The sequence below is a fragment of the Leptidea sinapis genome, chromosome 45 (assembly GCF_905404315.1).
Source record: "Leptidea sinapis chromosome 45, ilLepSina1.1, whole genome shotgun sequence".
NCBI classification, from domain to species: Eukaryota; Metazoa; Arthropoda; class Insecta; order Lepidoptera; family Pieridae; genus Leptidea; species Leptidea sinapis.
In genome coordinates this window covers 3,578,122-3,591,205 of record NC_066309.1, presented here as the reverse complement: position 1 = coordinate 3,591,205, position 13,084 = coordinate 3,578,122, and the positions used below count along the sequence as shown (strand labels likewise).

Sequence of the window (13,084 nt, the reverse complement as noted above, 5' to 3'; positions counted from 1 at the left end):
CAAGGACGTTATGCGCAGCGTGTCGCGCAGATAGTACGTATGCTTAGAGATATATATATCTACAACTCGAAGCGTAGGTATTTCTATAGTATTAATAATGTATCTTATGTCATTGACGAAAGCATCTCTTTTGCGTAACGCATTATTTGTACGTTTTAAGCTGTGAGCGAAAGGGAGGAAAACTTAGCGTAACCCTCCGGCCTTTCTGAAGTTTCACCCGCCGTCCGATAGTCGGCGCTCGATAGCCGTTGCTTCCTCATGCGTTAATTGCTTGTTTTCGTTGATGTAAACAAACAGTTTTGTGATTAATTATGTATCAGTGGACTCGCTTTGAGTATGATAACATGTTCGTGTATTTTCTTTTCGTAATGATTTCTGTCCAGTGCTTTGTAAACACGTGTTTGCAAAGATTGTAAAGGTTAGTACACTCTCGACTATAGTCCTACTAATGAAGTTCATTTATCGTGGGTACCTTCCTTCTATTTTGTATCTTTAGAAATAATATTGATATCGTACGTTATTGGGTACTATAGGTACTTAATTCTTAGGTAGTACCTATATTTAATTTGATTGCAAGGTATTATGAATAAGGTTTTGTGATGCTATTATTTATTAGGTATATGTTAGTTAAAAATTTATTAAATGATACTTTTTATGGAATCCTATAGAAGCTTACATAATTATTTTATTCTTATTTATTGATGTATAGAAAACAAACAGTATTATAATAATAAATATATACAGAACTTAAAACGCACACTTCACCAGTGACGTTTCCAAAAAATAAAGGAGACTTTCAGTTTAAATGATACGATAGAAATCAAAAATCAAAAGTACCACAAATTAACCAATAATAAAAGTTATATAAGTTACACAATTCAACAAACTCCTATTATACAATATTACAATGAATTAGTTACAATGAGTTATGGATTCAGAATAAAATATATAAGAATGGGGTTAAAAAAATTAGTTATTATTTAAATTATTGCAAACCAGCGATCTGAAAACATTTAACTTTTCATGAAATTTGTCAATATGACTGTATACTCTATTATAAGATATACGTGCCCGAATTATGAATCTGGAGGTCTATTACCAAAATCGAAAGCCGAAGTTTCGATCCGAAACGAAAGAACGACGAACTTCAAATTAAATTCTATCACCAAAGTACTTCGATTTCGAATAATGCTTACAGATTGTAGTTACTGAGATCATAATAATGACAGACAACGAAAAAGTAAATGTCAAGTGAATTTGGGAATAAGGTAAACGAAATAGAAAATGTCTAATCGCGAACTTCGTATCCATCCGAAATACTTTCGTAATAGGAAAATGTACGATCCGTCATCAGAAACTTCGTATTTAAATTTTCGTAATAGGGCTCCTGTTCATTCTCTGCACTGTTGTCAATTATATGTAACTTAAAAGGTTTGTAGTTAAAACCGAGACTTATTACTAGTATAAAAATTAAACTCTATTTCATATAAAATTATTTACGAAACCGTGTACAAATATCGTTTTGAATAATCTGAAATAAGTATCCCGGTATAAGATATCGTGAGAGAATATAATAAGATAATTTTTACGGCTGACCGCATTTTGACGGCTTGTCGTATTTTACACAGATAAAGTTTTAAAATTAAATATTTTTACTTTTATAGTCTGTTAAATTACCTTTCTTGTGGTATATTGACAAGCAGCCTAGCGAAATTCTAAGAAAAAAGCGATTCAGTCGATTGTATGAAACGTGCAGTCATTGATAGATTGACAGGTGACGGCTATAATCTTGTAAAAAACGGAGATCCACTACGCTATAAGCAGCTGTTCGCTTTCAAACGTAGCCGGATTATACTTTGCGACTTATCGCGATATTGTAATTACTACTATTTCAAACTTATTTCGAATCTCACTGCAAGTTTCATAGATACTAAACTAAATTTAAATTTTTACTTAAGAAGTCTCACTTAGAGCGCAGTTGCGATGTCGTGTCTCTCAGAATTTTAGATTCAATCAAGACTCTTGAGTCTTATAATGGATGACTGGATGTATCTAGCCACTTTTTTTTATAAAAAAATCTTTAATTTTGACTCATGATTGAACTCGATTCATAAGCAATTCAAGATGTTTACTCACAAACGCTGATTATATTATTTCATATTTCGAGCAACTGCTGGGAGAGTTGCGCTTCTTCTCTCTCAAAGCGCCATTTGTTTCCGAAGCAGTGGTAGTGTTAGAAGTGACATCAAAAATAATTGTAAAAGGGATCAATTTTAAGAAAATAAATGCCTTTGAATACATTTTAATTAGAAATAATGAAATAAATATAATTTTGTTAAAAAATAAAATAAATACGCTTATACACAATTCAAGTAATATTAATCCTGATTTTTATTTTTAATCAACGATAAAGAGTACAATGTCCAGTGGCCTCTGCCATTTTGATTAGCTGATAATTGGTTTATATTATAATATGGTATTTATGGTATTTTTAATTCCTCAAAATAATTCCACTTTATGCTAAGAAAAAGTGTTTTAAATTTAAACGATAAAAGTCGCGCCAAAAAGGATTGATTTTTATAGAAATAAAAATACCTTTCATAGTCTGTATCGATGGTGTGTTGTTAAAAACTTTAGATCTTAGAACAATAGTTATTAAAACATGCTTGTGTGCGTGGCATCTTGACACTCAATGGCATCTTTCAAATTTTGTAACATACGCTTCGTGTTATTTCACATTGAAATTAATAAAATATAAAATACTGACTGATGATATGTGATTCCAGTGTCTTTTCTATTACTTGTAAGTAGTATTATTTTTACAAAGTTTTACAATACAATTTTTGTTTCAATTATTAGAAAAGTTTAACAGAACATGTGGTACTTCAACGTCACACATTGTTCGAGACTGACTCGAGTACGCTTACTTGGGCGTAGTATTAGTTGCCGCACATTGCGATTACATATATTTTTATTTTTCACATAACTATTATTGTTTTTGCTATATTGATGTCACAAAATGGTAGTCGGCGTTTTCGGTCACGTGACATACAGACAATAAAACTATTAATCTATACTAATATTATAAAGCTGCAGTGTTTGTTTGTTTGTTTGTTTGAACGCGCTAATCTCTGCTACTACTGGTCCGATTTGAATGATTCTTTCAGTGTTAGATAGTATAGCGAGGAAGGCTATAGGCTATGTTTTTATTTTCAAAATTAGGGATCCGTAATAAAATTGCTATTTTGTAACACAAGGTGTAAAATCGAAAACCTATTTTTGCGTGCGCTGCAAAAACTATTGACAATAGAACAAAATGATGTACAGGCTATAATATAGGCAATGTTTGAATTACTTATAAAACTATCGTGTGAATTATACTTTATATGGCAAAACAACGTTTGCCGGGTCAGCTAGTACAAAGATATGAAAGGTTTGATTATTGCTGTCACTTTTATCAACTTTTAAAATATAAAAAGTAGTTAAAAAGTTAAAGACTTTTTTTATTTTAGATATTGATACGTTCCTTAATACTTTAGAGCATTTTGTTCTATCATCAATAGTTTCCCCAGCGCACGCGATGACAGATTTCTTATGACAATTTTTTTCACACCTTGGGTTATGTTTTTGCAATTTTATAAGGGATCTCTATTTTTTTTTTAAATGTGATATAATTTATGTAATTCAGTGACGATGCATCTTTCTAATGGTGAAAGAATTTTTGAAATCGGTCCAGTAGTTTTTGTTTGAAAACATTACAAACATACATACAAAAATACAAATGTTTCCTCTTAATAATAATACTTTAGATTAGGATTGATTTATTAATTCTTATGGTGAAAACTCTATAAATAAACAAACTTTCATAATTTAATGTTTATAGATGAAACTGACCTATTTAAATGAAGACCTATTTTCCCTCATTATTTTATCTACTTTAAATGAAAAATTTATTGAAGCTTAAGTCAGCTCCTATGCATATAAGGGTTTATATGTCTAGATGGAGCCTCTTCATGCTAGACATCCGATTAAAATAGGCCAGGTTTATTACTTTACACTCGCGATCTGTATAACACTTTGTGTTAGTGTACGTGTATTGCTCAAAATAGAAGTTAACTGTCAACCTAAATTTTTTTGATGGTTTCACAGCTGTCAAATCAAATCAAAAAAACCTCACAACATCAGAGTTATTGTCAAGTCTCACTTACATATAATTTCAATTCCAAAAACCGTTTATAAAGGTACAAAAATCTTTATTTTATCCCGTTAGATTGGAGATTTTCAAACACATACCTTTTTTTTTTATATGAGGGGGTAAACGGGCAAGAAGCTCACGGGATGGGGAGGCAACCGCCCATGGACATCAACATCAGGTGTCAAGAGACGTATTGCCGGCTTCAAGGTGGGAGTATGCTCTTTTCTTGAAGGTCTCTAAGTCATATCGGTACTAGCGCTCACTAAAGTCATTTAAGGAATCTGAAAGTGCAAATTATTAAGTTCATAGCTATTATAATATTATGATACATTAGTCAGTCACTATATGAATAGATGTATCCCCGATCGTGATTGTTTTACGACCGTTTTCAATAACCTATCTATCCTTAGTTTAACTTACTAGAGGTAGACAAATCTATCCTTTTACGCTTACTTACATTTCAATAACCTATTGACAGATAGCATTGGACTATTACTAATAATATAACTATATTGGACATAACTACAGATAGATAAGATCTTGTCATTAAACGGTGATAGCAATATATCCGTAACTAGAGATACGTTATTGAAAACGACCGTTAATGAGAATGTGAAACTCAATCTGAGCCTGTAGTATGTGAGCATTATTGACATAAATTGTAAAGAAATTATTTATGAATGAGTAAATTTCGCTCGCGTTTATTCCATTTAATGGCAATCGGAACATTGGATCGGTTTTTTTCTACATTTCATGGATTTTAAAATTCACCGCGGAACTGAATTACTTTTCTTAAATTAAAATAGGCTGAGTTACTAGTTACAAGAGCTCCACCGGGAAACCCATGAAAATCAGTTGAGCTGTTTTATGATAAGAATAGATTGACAGAAAAGAAATAATAAAATTGATTGATTGATTGAAAATATGAAATTGATCGCTAAAGAATAAATTGATCAGGAATTACTTACGTTTTTTCACAGTAATTACTAAATTATAAAATGCTGCTAAAAACTGTTAGGAATAATTCTCTTTAATTTTATTTATGTGTACGTGTAGACACTGATGAAGAGCAAACTGCATCATTCATAAGGTAATCCAATTAGCACTTTTATAGCCGTATTCTTTAAAAAATACTTATATCGATACATGAGCGCAACAAAACTCTGTAATTTAAAAGTTTATGTTTTATCTTATAGTTATAAATTTTCATTTTTCTTTCGCTTTTATAAGTAATTGGGATGTTTAAGTATAAAATTAGCATCAGGGAAAAATTACGTCTACTGTATCTCTATTATATTCAGCTTCAGGCTGTTTGCAACGTTTTCAGAGTATATTTGGGGCAGTAGACCATTGTTCAAAGATATCAGTCGTAATATCAACCGAACTGTTATTTTCAACAACATTAATAATGTTAAAACTTATGTTAATCTAAAAATCTAGTAATACAATCATGTCCTGATGTTTAGATGAATAAGGTTATCTTTCTAATAAAAATTAAAAAATATATTTAACAGGCATGTACAGCTGCATTATCGATTTCCATACTCAGAGACCGCGATGCGTTTAAGAATAATTAGAAAAGACACTTCATCTGACATAATATGAGCTACGGTAGATTTTTTTCATCATTGTTATAGTTCGTGGCTTAAAACATATTTCTCCGCTATTGTACATATATTTTTATAAAAATAAGGGATGAGACGAGCAGGACTTCCAGCTGATGGTAATTGATACGCCCTGCCAATTACAATGCAGTGCCGTTCAGGATTCATAAAAACCCAAAAATTCTGAGCGGCACTACAATTGCGCTTGTCACCTTGAGACATAAGATGTTAAGACTCATTTGCCCAGTAATTTCACTGGCTACGGCGCCCTTCAGGCCGAAACACAGTAATGTTTGCACATAACTGCTTTACGGCAGAAATAGGCGCCGTTGTGGTATCCATAATCTAGCCGGCATCCTGTGCAAAGGAGCCTCCCACTGGTAACTTTTTAAATAGCTTCACTCACGTAATCTGTGTGTTGTAAAAAAAGTGTACAGTGTAAGTTACAACATAAAGTGTTTCTATTCTAATCTGCACTCTGTGGTTTAACTAAATATAATATCACATCGTTTATCTTATTAATCAATATGATAAAGTAAGAAATAAATACAATTTAAGTGCAATAGAAGGAGAACATCTCTGTTATTCGAATTCTTATCTCAAATCTTTTTTTGTGTACGACAACAACAGAGCATATTGGCGCCAAGCGTTAATATAACAGAATATGAATGAGCATTCGGCGGGAAAGCCTTCTCGTTATAACCACGGCGGCGTACGGCGGATGAACACACCGCTTACGGCATTCGACGCGGAGTTGTAGCGTAACGCCCTCGTAGCGCCCCCGTAGCGCCCTGAGCGTAGCTTGCGTGTTCGCGAAACTTTTCGTTTTATGCCGGAACTAGAATAAAAACAAAACAGTTGAAGAAATCATCTAAATGCTTTGGTAAGAATACTTTGAATAACTTATTAGTGTTTATATGGTGCGTATCTAACTTAATAGCTTTAACTTATAGGTGGAAATATTATTATTAATATCGTATTATTTGTTCAATTAACTTGTTGTCTACAACAAGAGGGAATTAAATACTTTTTGTATTATCAACAAATAATATATTTTTTTTGAAATAACGTACAATATAAGAGTAATCTTTTATATTATTAACTAGCTGACCCAGCAAACGTTGCATTGCCATATAAAGTATAATTCACGCGATAGTTTTATAAGTAATAAAATATTGCCTATATTATAGCCTGTACATCATTTTGTTCTATTGTCAATAGTTTTTGCAGCGCACGCAAAAATAGGTTTTCGATTTTACACCTTGTGTTCCAAAATAGCAATTTTATTACGGATCCCTAATTTTGAAAAAAAAAACATGCCTTCCTCGATAAATGGACTACGCAACACTGAAAGAATCATTCAAATCGGACCAGTAGTACCAGAGATTAGCGCATTCAAACAAACAAACAAACACTGCAGCTTTATAATATTCGTATAGATAATCTGGTATTTCTTATTATTTGAGGGTTTTTTTGGTTGTAATTGTATATTCGTTGCAACTATTATTCCTTTTTATTGTGACACTTTGTAATTATTTTTAAATTCTCTTTATAAAGAATTGCTTTAAGAAGCTCTTATAAAATTCATTCCACAAAATTTTAATTAAATCTATTCAGGAGTCTTTGCGTTTGCTCGGAAATAAAAAATATACAGACAAACTGATAAAAATTCTATAAAGTACTTTTTTGGCTTTGGCATTTTTTTGTTAATTATTTGATTTCAACTTTATTATTTTTTTATTAGTACGGCTTTACTCATGTTTTTGTCGGTGTCGGTACCGACAATAATTGAATAATGACTCACGAAAGTTTTAATAATCCAAATCTTAATATATATAAATCTCGTGTCACAATGTTTGTCCTCAATGGATTCCTAAACTAATGAATGGATTTCAATGGGGATTACTTCATGGAGTGCAGTTTAGTCCAACTTAAGAGATAGGATAGTTTTTATTTCGATTTGGGACCCATAATTATTTTTATTTCCAATATTTGTTTTGTTTGGACATATTTTCTGTGAGAGTATTTTTGACGCGCGGTTTGACAGTTCTGCTGTGAAACAATTTCATTATAACAACAAGGAGCATATTATTATGTTACAATGAAAAATTATTGACAAATTCATCAAAAACGGTATTTTATTTATTATGTACAAAACAACGTCTGTCTGGTCAGCTAGTTTATTATAAATATAATATAATTCGGTGCTACAAAACACTTCAAGTACAACTACAACTAAGTTTTGGGAACATTTATTGATAAAGCAATTCAACTATATATTATTTAATTTATTAATAATTACATACAAGAGTATACTATCATGACTAATGCAAATTTATGTTACGCACACCATGTTAAAACTTTCACAATATATCAATCTATTATTAAATATCTTGGAATTTGACACTGTCACAAGGTAATAATTAAATTACGAAATTCATTGAATGCATTTCATACATTATATTTCAATCTTTCTACATCTCTTTTCCATATAAACTAAATAAATATTAAGTATTTCGGACTTCCCTTCTACCTGTTTATGCCTAGATTTTTCCAACTGGGGTAGATAAGTTTTCCCCGTTTTGCAATGTCATCGCTACAAAACGGTAATTGTCCAACTTAACTTCAAAGGAGACAGTTTTTTTTGTTTGACGATTAGGCCCACCATGAAATGTTGTGTCCAGTATTGAAACATATACTGATTTATAATATATAATCTTATAATCTTTAGATTACAACGGTATATTTAGTTAGAAATGGTCTCACCGGAATACTGAGAAATACGACAAAAATGTGAACGTCAAAATAACTTAAAAATCATATAGAAATGTTAATGAAAGGCTATTATTCTTTAAAAGTGACTATAAATCATAATTCAGCAGATTAAGGTCTTAAGCTCTGATGAAACGTTCGTTTCTACTTCGCTTGGGTAGATCGAGCTTTATTCTGGTTACGAACCTTGGTGTTGTTTAGACCTTCTCAAGAAACCCTCACCTTATCTTGTTACATCTGCGTCGATGTTTCACAAAAATATGCCTCATTAATTCCTTGTAATTCCTTGATAGCTAGACACCCCATCAAACGATTACTAAAGTTGAAAGTAAGTGAGAAGCTTTTATACACTTTTAAGCATCAAATTGTGAAAATATTGCTCTATAGTAAAAAACGTATTCCTCAGCAAATAAAAAAGAGTTTCCAAATTTGCATTAGCTCCATACCCTACGTTTTGTAATGCAAAACAATTCGGTTCACTTTCTCAACCCAGTCAGTTTTAATGCCACAAAAATTTTGAATACAAACGCTGCCTTATAAAATTTTTCTCGTTAGTTAATAATATTTTTCCGTAATCTCCCTTTTCGTACCGCTTAGGAAATTGTTTTGATTTTATCACCTTATTCATTCCATTAAATCAGTGTCTTTCAATGTTACATGTTTCGCGCCTTCATTATGCTTGTAAAATTATGGCGACTCCCTTGTCAGTCAGTTAAATAATTAATAATTTAATTTTAAAAGGCCACCATAATTATATTAAGCACAAAGTGTCACCGTGTCTTGGGTGAAAAGAAAACAAGAATATCCAGAGCTGGCAAGGAAAGCTCTAATGTTATTACTACGATTTGCCACTTCATACCTGTGTGAACTGACATTCTTTTCAAAGTCAAAGTCAAATAAACTTTATTCAATTTGGCTTAAACTAAGCACTTTTGAATCATCACTATAAATATTTCTTTTAAATTACTGAATCTACCATGTTCGGAAAAAGTAGAGCTCGGGAGAAGGACATACAAGAAACTCAACGGCCACTCTTTTCAATCAAATAGAGTACTTTACAATGGCTTTTGTATACATAACTAATTAGTTTGTAAGGTGGTGCATCCAATATATGAATCGATGGTGGACATTCAAACTAAAAAGAGAAATAGAATTCAGAAATTAATATTATTATTAAAAAGAGAAATATAATTTAGAAAATGATTTGATTGTTAACATTAGACTAGAATTAACTTGCTTTTTTCCTTCTGCCAGCGACAATCCAAGTAAATCTACGCGAGCCACAGATTGGAAAACACTGTATTTAATAAAAAAAAAAACATTCTGTCTGTTATAAGCTTGAAATCCTAAGTCATCTGTTTAAAATACGCAGCATGGTTCCAGGGCCTATATTAATTTATTCTGATAAACTCAATTTCAATCAGATACAATTTGTTTTAATTATTTCCTTCGCTTCGCCTTTCTGGTGCGAATACTATTTGGGTTACGACATCTTTATTGTCGGGGTATCACTTACCTACCATCGGACAAACGTCTTGATCGCCTTGTCACTTTTTCTAATAAAAAAAATACAATTGTATACAAACTGATATATCTGAACTAAGTAATAAGAAAATCTTTTAAAATCCTTCTGTAAAATCAACCTCTACAGGCACCACTCGCTTGAATTCTTCGCGAATACAATAAGTTGAACTATACCTATTCAGAACTTGATATATTCGGTAGTGGGCTGGTCAGGTTTAAAGAAAGCGTTGTGAAGCACTAAGCTGGCAGTCAAATAATAAGTTTTTTTTTTCAACTAATAGGTTGGATACTTATATTTTTTAGCCTTGTTTTGTTGTTGTTTCTTTTTAAAATGCAATTAGATAGTATTCTTTGTAATTTTTTGTTCAATACAATAATTTTTATTTAGGTATTTTAGAACCACAAAATATAACTTAAGATGTAGAATTTTGTAAAATATATGATGTGGTGTGTTTTTAACTGACTTCAAAAAAAGAGGAGGTTCTCAATTCTTTTGTTACCTCAAAAGTTTGGACTGCGCGAACCGATTTTGATAAGTCTTTTTTTATTGGAAAGGTTATATTTCAACGGAAGTTTGGGTAGGTTCTGATTATGAGATCCTTGACAAAGTAACGGAACTCTTTAATTCTTAGGAGCATAATAACGATACTAGGCCAAATAGTTTTATGCTGTCCGGATATTTGGGTCACCTACCGTAACGTCGTTATGGTCAAGTAATTGTCGTAGTCAAATATATATTTCCTTAACGACTTGACGACGAAAACGATTGTATTGCAAAATTTAGTAGATCTAGTCAAATTTAGACAAATTATTAGTTAGTGTAGTTCAGATTCAATAAAAATCTAAAAATAAAAAAAAAATTAACAAAAAAACAATTGAATTCAATAACACTTAAAAATTATGGGTCCCAAATCGAAATAAAAACTATCCTATCTCTCAATGTGGACCAAACTGCACTCCATGAAGTAATCCCCAATAAAAATCTATTCATTAGTTTAGGAGTCCATCGCGAACAAACAACGTGTCACGTAATTTATATATATTAAGATAATATATAGTATGACAACAATGTAGACAGGCTGACTAAACAGACTGCTTTGATCAGACCAGACTCCGTAAACAATATCTATTCATGAAATTCCATTTTTCATAAAAATGAGCCAGTATCCCGGCAGATGAGTTTCATAGTTTCATGGACAATAGAAAGCTAATTTTTTGCTCTCAGCCACGCATTCCGCATCACATATGCCGTCATATGGCATTTTATAAAATGTAATGATCCCGTGATATAAAGCGAAAACATGAGACGAGTTTTGTTCCAAGAGTAGGAATAACTTAGCTATTCTCTTGTATGTCAACAAAGTTCGCTCTGGGGTTGTCTGTCTGTCTACTCTAAAGCTTATTTGTGTTCGTAATGAGCGCGAGATATGAAATTCATTTGTTATACCGAGAGCGGAGTTACTAGTAGAAACGGACTCGAGGAAATATTTTATTTATTAATAGATTGTTATTTAATTTTCAATGCTTTGTTTAAGTCCTTGGCCTTTTTTTAATACTATAAATACAAAATTACATGTATAGGTACGTAGTATGTCTCCAAAGATTTAGAAACCATTATTGGTACCACCGTTCTATAATATCTATACACATTTAAGGACATATCATAACCAATGGGAAGCTCCTTTGCACAGGTTGCCGGCTAGGTTATGGGTACCTTAACGGCGTCTATTTCTGCCGTGAAGCAGTAATGTTTAACATTACTGTGTTTCGCTCTGAAGGGCGCCGTAGCTAGTGAAATTACTGGGCAAATGAGACTACATGTCTCAAGGTGACGAGCGCAATTGTACCTAGTGCCTCTCAGAATTTTTGGGCTTTTCAAGAATCCTGAGCGGCACTGCAATGTAATGGGCAGGGCGTATCAGTTACCATCAGCTGAGCGCCCTCCTCGTCTCGTTCCGTATTTTCATAAAAAAAGTCTGATAGCAGAATGTGCTTTAAGTCAATGTAAGGGCACTTTTCTCCTTAGTCGTGTGTCAACTGTCTCTGTCCGAATCGGTTTCTAAACTCAACATATGTTACCTAAACTGATTAAATATTTTACATCGCTGCTTATTGATAGATAATATTTTAAACAACTGGAGTAAATGCGGCAATGTATATCTATACAATGTATACCTATCTAGCAGTTGAAGCATGGTATATGGGTTCATATCCCGGTAGGTGCAAGCATTTATATGATGAATATGGATGTTTGTTTCCGAGTCATGGATGTTTAAATGTATTTATGTATGTTTATATGAATTTATGTATGTTTAAGTAAGTATATTGTATTAAAGATATCATTGTCTTGTAACCCATAACACAGGCTATATATGCTTAACTTGGGGCAAGAAAATTTGTGTAAAAAGTGTATCAATATTATTATTATTATATCGTGTAACTTGTGGTATGTTCCATATTTGGGCTTTGTTTTTATACTACGTGATAATAATATGTCTATATATAGAACCTCATTGATTAGCACCTACCAATTTACACTCACAAACTTGGTATTTTTGTTTCTGTGCGAAAACTTTTTAGGAGGTACACAATTATGTCGTCGGTATGTTTTATTTTTATGTTTGTTATCTCAGAACTTTCGACTGGATGAACCGATTTTGATAATTCCTTTTTTTATTTGAAAGTTGGTTCTTCCCGTGTGGTTCCATTGCGATTAGCAAAAATATTTACTTTTTTTTAAATTAGTATTTTATTACCATTATTATTGATAATATGTTATTAAGGGATACGAAAATACGTTTCAATGTTGGAATAAAATTATTATTACATAATATTAAGTGTATCTTGGATACTTATGAAAATAATATAGATAGTAAAGTAATGAATGAGATTTTTCAACAAATTATTCAGATTTATTTGACAAATTGAGTCCTTACAAAACATTTCATTATACAGAGGAAGACGTCCACTGCTGGACAAAGTCCTTCCC

General features: G+C 31.8%; 2 protein-coding genes across 2 annotated transcripts in view; both read left to right on the top strand.

Moving 5' to 3' along the window:
• LOC126977458 (protein smoothened) overlaps positions 1-13,084 on the top strand; it is a 599,797-nt gene that overhangs the window by 142,780 nt on the left and 443,933 nt on the right. The gene's annotated exons all lie outside the window — the stretch shown is intronic.
• Positions 283-13,084, top strand: part of LOC126977538 (uncharacterized) — a 132,213-nt gene continuing 119,411 nt past the window's right edge. The window contains exon 1 of the mRNA XM_050826395.1: positions 283-418. The gene's annotated coding sequence lies outside the window, so the exon portion shown is untranslated. The remainder of the gene's footprint in view (positions 419-13,084) is intronic.